General features: G+C 35.4%; 1 long non-coding RNA gene across 2 annotated transcripts in view; it reads left to right on the forward strand.

The window, feature by feature from the left end:
• Positions 1 to 6488: 6488 nt before the first annotated feature.
• LOC110597709 (uncharacterized) overlaps positions 6489 to 12483 on the forward strand; it is a 36169-nt gene continuing 30174 nt past the window's right edge. The window contains exon 1 of one of the 2 annotated variants that reach the window (XR_013425135.1): positions 6489 to 6765. This is a non-coding gene — a long non-coding RNA (uncharacterized LOC110597709). Of the gene's footprint in view, positions 6766 to 10436; positions 10784 to 12483 lie in introns of those variants that run through there. The other variant, XR_013425136.1, reaches the window with a different exon arrangement.

A 12483-nucleotide genomic window follows, 5' to 3' on the forward strand; every position in this document is an offset into this window, starting at 1 on the left:
CTTAAATGGGGAAGTTAGTTTTGGTTCTGGATGGATGTATTATTATAAGGGTGTGCCTGATGTCATCATATTATAATCTCAAATCATTTATGGAAAAATACTCTTGTGAGCATTATTACTTAAACCTAATTTATATCCTACCTGTTGGCCATGACCGTTGAATTCACAGCTATAAAGCTTGATCTGATATAGCTTGACATGAAAAGTAAAGTGAAACATATTTGGTATTATTCTGAAGGTCGCATCGAGTATTTAAGAAATAGAGTTTATATATTTAATTTTAGAGGACTTTACAGGAGAATTGGCACCTAAGATTCAGAAATGCAAAAGTACTGATGGAGGTCTCTTTTTTAAGGAAATGTAGGCTCTAGAAAGCAGAACAACAAAGCTGATTCATTCGTGGGTGATCACTTAGTTTTCAAAATGATTTTCCTACCTATAATGAAGTTAAACTGGGAGGTTCTTTAAATGACAACTTCAAGTTTTACAGTTCATTGTCAAGGAGAAGATCCAAGGGAAGTTGAAAAAGCACTGAGTGCAAATTAAACAGTTTCAAACAATGTAAACTTCAAACAAGGATATGACATTTTTGAAATGATTCATAACATCAAGGTAGGTAAATGCTTTGCACTCACAATACCTCAGTGTATCAATTTAAACCATTTTACTCAAAGATGAAAAGAGTTTAGCATATGATAACATTTTTACTATTTGACTAGAAAAATGGAAAAGTCTGGGGTTAGATTGGCTTCTAACATACTTGATTTTAGGATTAAATGATATCTTCAATGCACGTTCTGTATGTGTGGTTCACCTTTGTGTTGGTCTCGTATCACCAAGACAGAGCATGAAGTTTTAGTGGTAGGTTCAAGCTATGTCACTGAATTAAGTCCAAAGGGAGGGAAAAGCATGCCTTGGTGGGAGGTACACTAGCCAAGATCTGAAATGAGCTCTGATTGCCTGTGTATGAGTTCCATCACAGACGGTGAACTAGGTTTTGTGCCTAGAGGGATGGACTATGAACACTGGTGTGGGTTTGTACTTTCCATGAGCCTGTCTGAAGCAGACACAAACGATCTGATCTGAGAATTCAGTGATGAAATTCTGGGGGAATAATGCAAGAAGTATACACTGTGCTCAGCATTTACCAATGTTCAACTTTGAAAAAATATATGAGCGGTCAGAAAATAAACTGATACTCAAGGAAGCATCAGGAAGGAACATTGGTGGTGCCCTTTACTAGACAGGGAAGGGAATTTGGGCCTAGTTGTAAGATGCAGTTAGGACACAGACACAGGCAAACACACTCCTTCCCATATTGCAAAAGCTTCTGGTTACCTCTGGGCTCTTCAATAGGGCCTTCCCCACATCCAGTATCACTCTCACCCGCAGTTCACACGTGTCCCGTGTGCAGTTCACACGTGTCCCGTGTGCTGTCTCAACATCTCATGCAATCCCAGAGCCAGGATGAAAGATGATATCAACTTGGCCAAGGATAGCAAAGGAAAAGGTTGATATTTTTTTTCTTGTATTATGAGATTAAAAAATAAATAGAACAATGTTTAATCCTCTGGGGGTTTTCCAAGTGTCTTCAATATAGTTTAAGAATTATTAAATGCAGTCTAAACCCTGAGAAAAAAAATGTAATTCTATTTTTTCTTTGACTAATATAAACTGAACAGGGCTGCCAGTTTCCATTTTAGCTATAATGTTATACAAGGGTAAGTTTGTAAGTTGATCCTACTATACACATTGGTAACTAAAGAGGATCCATCTAGGATTCCAGAGAAGTGTTGTAGCCCCAGGAGACCCAGTTAGAAAGACAAGCACACAGAAAGTTCTGATGTTCAATGTATTTCATCCCCCGCACCCCACCCCCATTTTATTCCAGCCTTTTGCAGGTTTTTTACGAATTTTGGTTGCTGTCTTGAGTGGCATATTCTTCATTGGCTCAGTTGTTATCCACTTCTGAGAAACTAATGCATGTATTTCTAGTCCAAATTTTAATGCATGTATTTCTAGTCCAAATTGAAAGGGATTCTTCTTAGAAGTAGAAATATAACTTTGTGAAAATTTACCCTTAATTTGCCCATATAATGATTCATTATTCTTATAGATTATATTCATTACCCCCTCCTGATTTTTACCTAAATTTCCCCCCAACCATAGCTGGAAAACCTTTTTCTTATCCACCCATTCATCTGTATTTTAAGTCCAATCTTAAATTTTGTTCCCAAATAATTTGGAAATAAAATTTTCTCATATTTAAGTCTTCTTAACCAAGTTTGAAATCTTTGTACACTTATTGTCTGACTTACCTATAAAATCTCTTTCACACTTTAAGTTCTTTATATCTCTATAGCTTTAGCCAAACACACAGGGCAGGGACACTGATCTTAACTTCCCACGGTACCCCGTGTGATTGGACTCCTGTGATTAGAGTTGCTTTAATTCTTTCTCATCATTCTAACCATTTCTCAAGTTTTTGCCTATGTTCTACCATTGGTTTCCTTAACACAAGTGTTCAGTTCATACTAAATATCAGTGTTGCCAGAGATACCTATTTAAAAGGCAGATTCTTAGGCCCCGATTCAAGAGATAAGAGCCAGTAAATTTTTAGTGAATTCAGAAATCAACATCAACATATTATAATCTATTATTCAAATATGTATTTCCAGCTATGACAACTACTTAGAAGTAAGCATAAGTAACCTAGTCCTATATACATATCTACAGTTAGTTAAATTGTTTAGTTAGTTAGTTTATATCATGCTCCCCTGGTTACCAAAATAAGTGATCTACCATTTGTGTGTGTGTGTGTGTGTGTGTGTGTGTAGTGCTGGGGATTGAACCCAGGTCCTTGAACATTTGTACATGTGAGACAAGCACTCTAACAACTGAGCTATATCCCCAGCCCCCATGATCTAACATTTTTATTTTGTTTTATTTTACCAGGGAAGTATACTGATTTAATTCCTTCTGTAATGTATAGTTTGATGAACATTATATATGTATACCACCCTGCAAACATATTTGACACTCATGTATGCAGCTAAAATTAAACTCATTTGAAGACTACAATGGAATATAGAAATGGTTTCTGTGGTCCAGCAGTTTAAAATAGAATTAGGTAAAAAATAAAAGGCACAAAATAAAATATACCACAGTCATATCTTATGATGTAATAAATAGAATGACAAAACTAATGACTGTCAAATTGCATGGAAAATGAATTATATTTTATTACTAATTTCAAGAAAAGAAATGAGGTTTTGTGATCCTGAGATACACTTCCATAACTCTTTCAGCCCCTTCTATTTATAGAACTTTAGGGCATCAGAAAGTGTTGTCTCATGAAAGACTTACATCATTGTTTCTTTGTCCCTCCAGCTGTAATTTTCTGTGATCACACAGCCCCAACATAACTACTATGAGAGACAGAATCAAAATATTCAAAAGTGAGAAAGAAGCAAGAGTTAGTTGAGGAAAATATGAGATTTATAGAAACTTGGCTGCCCGAGTTTGGAGGCAGTTAAAAAGCCCAGATTTTTGAAATACGTAAAAATGTCATCTCGATGGTTTAGTAGTAGTAAGTCCACTCATTGAATTCACTGAAGTGTGCAATTATTTGTTCAAGGATTTTATTTTATCTGAGATCTCAATGAGTTATTGGTTTGTTTGGAAAATTATTCTTATTCTCAATTCCTTAAGAGAGTACATTATTCATAGCCCACCCAGCATAAAGTGAGAATCTAAACGGAATATAAACTGAGTAACCACTCACATGGGTTACATGTCATATTTCCCATATAAAATGATTTGGTAGAGAGCAGGACTCTGAGACAATTCATTAGAACAACAAATATATCCTCAAGAGTCAATCTTCTTCAACAACCCAGGAAAACATTCACATTGAGGGGGTTCAGAAAGTAAGACTTAGGAGATGCAAGGAATAGAGTGGAAGTAACAGTGCCATCCAACAAGAGGAATCCCACACTAGATGTTAGAGCTCTAAGTTCTAGTGCCCAAGTATTACGAACATCAATGGGACATATTTAAGTATCATAATATTACTAGAAACTGTGCTAAAATTTTCATCTAATCTTTCCTGAAATGCTATGAGTACCATCTTATAGTTTTATTTTATAAACATAAAACACCAGTCTAAAAAAAAAACATTAAAGGACTTGGCCATATTGATATCTAGTAAGTTGCTAAGTCAGGATTTTTAAACAAGAACCTTTACTCCAATACTGCTAAACCATTACATCTAGGCATTCTGTTTTGACGCATTCTGGGGGTATTAGGTATACTTTTATGCATATCAAATATGCACATATAGGATTTTATCATTTCCTTTCTATTTCATAGCATTGGACAAAATGTCCTCTTACATACGAGATTTGAAAGTTCTTGTAAAAGTGTGCAGTTCTATTCCAAGGTCCCGTGGCAAAAGAGGGTCTGCAGAGGCTGGGCGTGCAAACGAAGAAGAGTCCAGTCCAAAGGGAGGTTCTGCACACTGCGACTGTGGAGAGTGCATACTCAAACTGCAATTTCTAGTTTTTCAGAAAATTTTATGAATCCTTCATTGAATCGATATTTCCTTTTTTTTAAAGAGAGAATTTTCATATATATATATATATATATATATATATATATATATAAAGTTTTCGGTGGACACAACATCTTTATTTTATTTTCATGTGGTGCTGAGGATCAAACCCAGCACCCTGTGCATGCCAGGTGAGCGCACTACCACTTGAGCCACATCCCCAGCCCGATATTTTCTAACTATTAATTTAAAACAACAACAATAAAAGAACTGAGCCTATGAGGGTAAGCAAAACATTCTTTGAAGTTGCTGGCTTGAGATATTTATACCACATAAAGGGAAAATATTTTTGTTACAAAGAGTTGCAGTGTTAGAAAACAGAATATATTTTCAGCTAGACCTCTAGAATCATGGATTCTACATCTGTGCATTCAACTAACCATGAAACAAAAGTATTTAAAAAAAAATTGCATCTGTACTGAACTTGTGCAGAAATTTGTTATCATTTCCTAAATGATAACATTTCCTAGAGTATAGCAACTGCTTATGTAGCATATACATTGTATTATGTCTTCTAAGGATTCTATAAACAAATTAAAGTAAACAGAGATATTCGTGTAGGTTGTATGCAAATGCTATGCAAATTTATATAAGGGGCTTGAGCATTTGCAGATTTTGTTATCTGTGGGGTTCATGGAATCAATCCCCCTCAGGTTCTGAGAGTGGATTGCATACTGACAGTGCTTGGCTTGAATATTTGTGTCTTCTTCAAAATTAACATTATATGTAATTAATCCTTAATGAAATAGAGTTAAGAGGTGGGGCTTTGAGGTGATTAGCTCATAAGGGTCTACCCTCATAAAGGATTACTGCCTTACACCTTACAAAAGGGCTAAGGGTATCAGCAATAGACCAGTCCAGAAGAGAGAAGATTTGAAAGAAGACTAGGATTTGGAATATATATATATATATATATATATATATATATATATATATATATATATATATTCCAAATCCTAGTATATATATATATATGACTATCAGTATAATGAAGCATTAATATAATTTTTGTGCATGACTCCAGAACTTTTAATTTGCATCAATGAAACAGGGATGCAAGAGAGAACTTTTGCTTGGGAGGAAGAAATGACTTCTAAAGGCAATTATATAGGCAGGGGTGTTTCAAGTGGCATTTAGAGTTCAATGTTATTTATGTATTTATACAGAGGTTACAGAAATACTTGGCAACAATTTTCAAGAGAAACTTGAGCAATCAAATTTAGGGTGGGATGAAGAAACAGCAGTTTGTGAATCTGACTGCCCATGTGAATCACATGGAAAGATTGTTATACATACAATATAAATACGGTATCGAATCTACCATGTATTGTATGGAAAATGAAAAATATGCATTTGTAATAAGGACATCCACATGATTTTTTATCATTTACCTGTTAGCACAAACACTGGAGAGGATCTTCATAAGCCTAATTTACCCAGGATGATTCAAAAAGAAAAACAAAAGTGACCATTAGCATCTAGGAGCAAATTCTTTGTCCCAGGCCCTGGCTACTTGCATTATATTTATTTCAATTTTTTCTCCCCGATCCTTATTGTTTCATAAATGATGTCATAAAGGCTTCAAACAGTTAAATAGATGGTAACTTTGAAGTCATTGGATAATTGAAAGGGCAGACATTTGATTTGGAGGTTTGCTCTCAAGCCATTAACTCATGCTCTTATGGTGCATTTTCTGTGCCTTGGAGTGTGGGCTTGGGGACAAGGATCTGGCAGGCAATAGGACAGGTGGTGCCCTCGGGAGAAGACTAATAATTTCACCAAGTCTTCCAGTGCCAGCTTCAGTATTGTCCTTTTCCCTGAATGGAAAACTTGTGTTTTTCATTTTGTTGCTGCTACAAACCCTCTGAACAGGAAGGTGGCATCCGTGAGCAGATGAATAAATTAAATCAAGGAGGAGAGGGAAATTAGGCAACAGCAACAACAAAAGATATTTTCTAAACAGAATACTATTTATCCTATTAATGGCCCAGGCTGCCGGCCTTAGAGTCACACAGAGCTCTGCAGTGAATACAAAAAACAAGCTCAGGAATACAAACACAAGCAAGAGGACCTGCTTCGGAGGGAAGTGGGAGCTGTGCTTACAGTGCTGAGCATTTCAGTTGTCAACACTGCTACAACCACAGCAAGGCAGAGTAAGTTTCACTCACTTCTTGGGTTTATTCTTTTCTCCAGGATAGGACAATGCAAATGAGAAAGAATTTCTATTCATAACAAGGAGAATGAATTTTATAAATTAAAATGGTCTCCAGATTCTAAAGGTTGGCCTGGTCTTGACTCTTTTTATTCATTCGCAACAGATCAATGTTCAGTCTTGGTGGTTTCTGTCTCCTTTAACAGAAATGCTTGAAGGTGCTGTGAGAAAGGGCCAGCCATGCACATACTATTTTGCAGAATCGCAGATGGCTAAGGCAAACTACACACACACACACACACACACATTCATCATTCATATTGGAAAAAACGACATTGAATATACTGCACATGGTTAAACAAACTATTAAATTCAGATATAATGATTTTTCCAAGGGAAAAAGAAAAGAAAAACAATAGTTATTGTATTGTGTAATAATTCTGCTTAGTTGATTTTTTTTTGGGGGGGGGGTCCTACAGCTACAAGTACTTTATCAATAAGGAATTCAAATGACCTCTAATACATAATGTTACATATCCTTATCATGATCTTGGGCTACCTTAATGTTCTTTTTTATGGTGCAGAAAGAGATGTTACCTTCTCAGGATGATTGACTTAAATAAATGAATTATAGAAAGAAGAGGAAAAAGTAGACAGGGAGACTAAGTAGGAGTTATTACCATAAAGAGGTGTTGCAGTATATCAAAGGGATATATGCCTCTGAGCTCAGTTCAGGGGTGGGAATTCTGCCTATCATCATGCAAAACATGTAGTAAGTTCTCAATAATGTTTACTAAATTGAATTCAATTTGGCAACTCGTAGGATCAAGGAGAAGTTAAAGATGATTTTTTTTATTAAAGCCAATTTGTTGATCGTTAGAGGATCCAGGAGTGTTGGGGATTTGTGAGTACATGAAAGTTGATTTTAGTTTTGACTGAATGACTTTGCCAACAGTTGTAAATGTTGCAAAAATAAAGATTTTTTTAAAATCCACAAAAACAAAAAGAATTGACAAATTAGAAGATGTCAGTATTGCAACAAAAGGGTAATGTCCGCGCATGGAAAGAGTACATACATATTTTTAAGTTTTGCTCCTGTAGTTGGCACTTAGGTACACAAGAACATGACTTTAACCCACAGAAGTCGAGTTATCTCACATTACACAAAAGTCATTATGGATTATAAACCTCATTTCCCAATGAACTAAGTTAAGTAGAATTATTTCTGTCATGGAAGAGAAAGATACCAAAGTCAGAGTTGAAGCTCATAAATATGTATCATAAAGCCAGGTGACAGGTTTTTTTTATTGGTTCTTTTTAGTTATATGTGACAGTAGAATCCATTTTGACATAATTACAAAAGCATTGAACATTTCTTTCATTTTCTTACTGTGAGCATTGCTGTCTATCAGCAGAATGAAAACATTTCATCTTGCCTAGTCTCTAATAACTTGTTGCTAATGATTGTAGTTACCACTCTTTAAAAAATAAGTCTCAGATTTTCCCAATGTACAGACCCAGAAATTTTACCTAAAGATAGATTTACATAGAAATATATAAAGCATTTGGAATTATTTATTATTTAAAATCCTTTTATTATTTGGACTTTAATAACTTCAGCTAGGAAATAAAGACAAATAAATATGTATGGATCACTAGAAATTTATTGCTTCTTTATTGCTTTTAAATAGCTTGTATCTTACATAATTATTTCAGAGTTTGAAATTTAAAAGCACAATTTTAGCTGAATCACAACTATGGATGGGTTGGTGGGCCACCATGTCCATTTCTATCCCTCAGCATAAGTTAGAATCCATCCTTCCACCTTCTTCCTAACAGAAATTGGATTTCTGTTCAGCCTGTTTCCTGGATAGTGAGGGGGGTGCACTGTTGACCTCATTTTATTGGTACCAATTTGCTTCATTGAAAATCATGTTGATATTTTCTCTGGACTTAGCAGCTGGCTCCTAAGAAAGAAAAATATTCAAGTCATAGGAAAGAGGATTTACTTCCTCTATAAATCATATCTTTAGTTTAGGTGCTTGGTTAGGTTATTCCTCTGGGTGAATAAATAAAATGATCTCCACTCCACTGTAAATCGTGCTACATCAGAAAAGTATCTTATTCCATAGCAAGATAGACTTAATGCCTTGATACCTAGTAAATTGCTAGCTTTATAGTCAAACTTAGATCTTAGATCACCTCTCTTCCATGGTTTACCATGATGTGCCCAAAGGTGGAGTAGAAATGTGCATTCTTTTCCTGGTTCTTATTCTGAAGTTACATATCTATTTATTTTTTGCATTTATCACTGACTTGTGATATCAGTTTTGAACTCTGCCTGCTATACCATATGTTCACAGGGTCTAATGTCAATTTCAAAGATTCTGTAAAGTATAATTAATTTGACAATAGTTATGTCAATTGAAGATAGTCAGGTTCTTTTGATAAAGGTGTTCCCCTTGACTTGTTTATTTTTCCAGAGATACATTGCAACATTACCCAAGACTCTCCATTAAATTTGGGAATTGGGGAACAACTCTCAGCAACCTGGTTCTGTTACATCAATTAACCAAGACATTCTAATTCTTACTATCTCATGTTTTTTATGACCTCTAATTTAATAATAATAGATACTGAGCAGGTACTCTGCATTCCCATTAAAAAGTATTTTTCTCCTTGCACAAAGGAATCAACTATATTAAAATACCGGATTGAAATCAGATCCTTCTACCACACATAAACCTCATTACAAAACAAAAACACAATATGAAATAGTGAGTTATTGGAAGTTTATTTTGAATATGTTATAACTAAATTTCTTTCTGAATGATTTCAACATTTATACTAAGACATTTGAAATCCAAGTAAATAATCCACCCAAAATATTCATGAATCAGTGAATTAACAATTTTGAATTTGTTAATTCAGTGTCTTGTATTTAGAGGAGGATTATCAAAATATCCTGGGGCAGAGATATATGTTTTCATAAAGAGCAACTTAATTATCCCTGTGCAAGAAGTGAAAGGTTTCCATATATATTTGTAGGAAGGGCTATGTGTGTGTGTGTGTGTGTGTGTGTGTGTGTGATTTGAACTTCTTATGTATTTTTTGTATCTTATGATTAACTTTAGGATATCGGAGAAAATAATGAAAAGGAGCACAGGAAACTGAGCTAAACTGAAGGCATTCCCTCAGAATTAAATCTCATATTTATATTTTTGAGATGGGCTTTTGCTAGGGCTCAGCCTCCCAAATGACTGGAACTATCCTCATGTACCACTATACCCAAATATCATAATTTAAATTCTGCTTCTAATAATCTTTCTTGAGAAGTAAATATGTCCAAGTTAATGCAGGCTTATTTTGAAATTCCAAATGTAAAAACACATATGTCACAGAAGAACTGATAGATTTATGAAGAAAGGACTCCCTTTCCCATTATAATATTGATGAGAGTACCCTTCAACAATCACCCCAATTCTTGGCTTTTCGATAGCATTTTTTTCCCACAATAAATGATCAGGTAATACTTTTGAAGAAAAGTTCTGTTTGGAACTCTTTGAGGCAGAATGAGTTTACAAATACATGAAGAGGGTGGAATCAAAATTGGCTATTCCTGGTATGAGCCAAGGCTTGGCTGGATTAGCGTTGTTCAGATCCAGAGAACTGTCGGATGCCTGCATTACCAGCTCTGTGTGTTAGTCAGAGCTCAGCTAGCTGGCAAGACGTGCCCTGCAGCCAGTGATGTGGAAGCCAAAGGAGAGAATCACTTTCACTGAGCCAGGAAATCTCATCTTCGATAACCTTTTTCTCTATGACTATGCATCCTCATCCCTGCTGCAGCTGGATCTTTATGTATCCAAAATTGAAATAAGGAAATTTGTGTTGACTGAGCATCTTAGGTGGACTAGATGGTGGTGCTAGAGATTCAAAAGTGAATAACAGCCAATCCCCGGTCCTCAAGTTGTTCATAGTCCTCTGAGGGGAGACGGAGATAAACTATTCTCATGTTATGGGTAAGAGCTACTATAAATGTAATGTCCTGGGTATAATGGAAACATGGTGGAGGGGTGAGAAGGGTGTGGGATGGGGAAAGGACAGCCAGCAAAGGATGTTTGAGAGCATACAGTATGTGTGTTGAAAAATCAATAAGGACTTGTGAGATAAAATAAATAAGAATAATAATTATCATAATTAACATTTATAAATCACTTGCCAGGCATATATAACTGCACTTACTACTATACTTACCTATGTAATAACTACTATTATTATCTCCATTTTCCAGAGAAGCAAAAGTATGCTTTGTCATTTCTTTTTGGCTTTATTTTTTCTGTTATTTTTCTCTAAAAATGTGAAAGTTGTTGTTTATTTGATTATGCCAGTAACATAGGGAACTTACCCCTCTGGAAATATAGTTTGATTCTACTGATGGAGACAGAAGGAAGGAGCAAGTCAGGAATGAAAAAGGTCCTCTCTCAACCCATTTTGCCTTTCTTATAACTTGTTATGACTTTTGTTTAAATTTCTACTTCTGTCAATCTTTCTTATCTCTATTAATGCAAAGGAAGAGTGAGTTGTCCCCAAGGAAAATCTGGTTTCTGTTAACACTTAGATAAAAATATAAGATCTTGGTTTTCTGCTGCCTTAGTAATCTCTCTGATCAGATTCAGTACTATGTTTACTAGGACAGATATATGTTGGTACTATGGAGGATACAGAGTATAGGAAGACTTGATAGTCGAGGAACCTCTGACTTTATTCTAATGTAAATGAATACTGTTGGGCTAGGTCAAAAAAATCCACTAAGGAATAATTAAGTCACAATTATCCTAGAGTCAGAGATATTTTAGTGTTTTAGTTCAGGTTGCAGCAGCAGAGCAGGAGACATGAATTTTATGTAAGAGATTGATTAAGGTATGCACCCTGGTGAAATATATTAGATTGTAAGGAGAAAAGTACAGGGCAGGGAAAGCAATATAGGCAAAGATGTGGGTTGAAATGAAGTCTAATATCTGTTTGACCTTACAAGGAATTCTGGAGGACAAATAGGAGTACAAAGTTGTCCCGACAAAATTTATTTTTTTATCTGAGTCTCAAATCAGACAATCTGATAAAATGGCAAAAGACCATATCTATATTATAGGTTATTCTATGGATAAAACATGATAACATAGTATTCCTTTCTTGTTTTTAAATGGAGATTAAACCCAGGGATGGTACCATGAGTCACATCCTCAGCCCTTTTAATTTTTTCATTTTGAGACGGGTCTCACTAAGTTGCTAAGGCTGGCCTCAGACTTGCAATCTTCCTGCCTCAGCCTCCAAGTGCCTGGAATTTCAGGGGTGCAGTACCACACCCAGCAGCATTCCTTGATAGAAATAATTTGATACTGATTGGTAGGATCAGTAAGTCCTTTGAAGTTTTCAATAATGCTGTAAACGTTGTCAGTGAAGCCTTGAATTTTGTGTTTTGATAAATGGTACTATAGTTCCATCATTAAGAGTGAGTACTGTTGTTTTCCTACATAGGCCATATATGCTCTTCTTGATGTTTCTGGAATAAGAGTGACCAAGGCAGGGTGAGGGTATCACACAGTGAATCTGCTGGGAGCTTTCTACTTGTTCTTTCCACATCAGCAGAAAGTCTCAAGCCATTGCTCCTGTTTCAAAGCTCAGTTGAAATCTGAACCCTAAGTACTTGCAGATGTTGAGA

This window comes from Ictidomys tridecemlineatus, chromosome 1, assembly GCF_052094955.1.
Source record: "Ictidomys tridecemlineatus isolate mIctTri1 chromosome 1, mIctTri1.hap1, whole genome shotgun sequence".
Taxonomy (NCBI): domain Eukaryota; kingdom Metazoa; phylum Chordata; class Mammalia; order Rodentia; family Sciuridae; genus Ictidomys; species Ictidomys tridecemlineatus.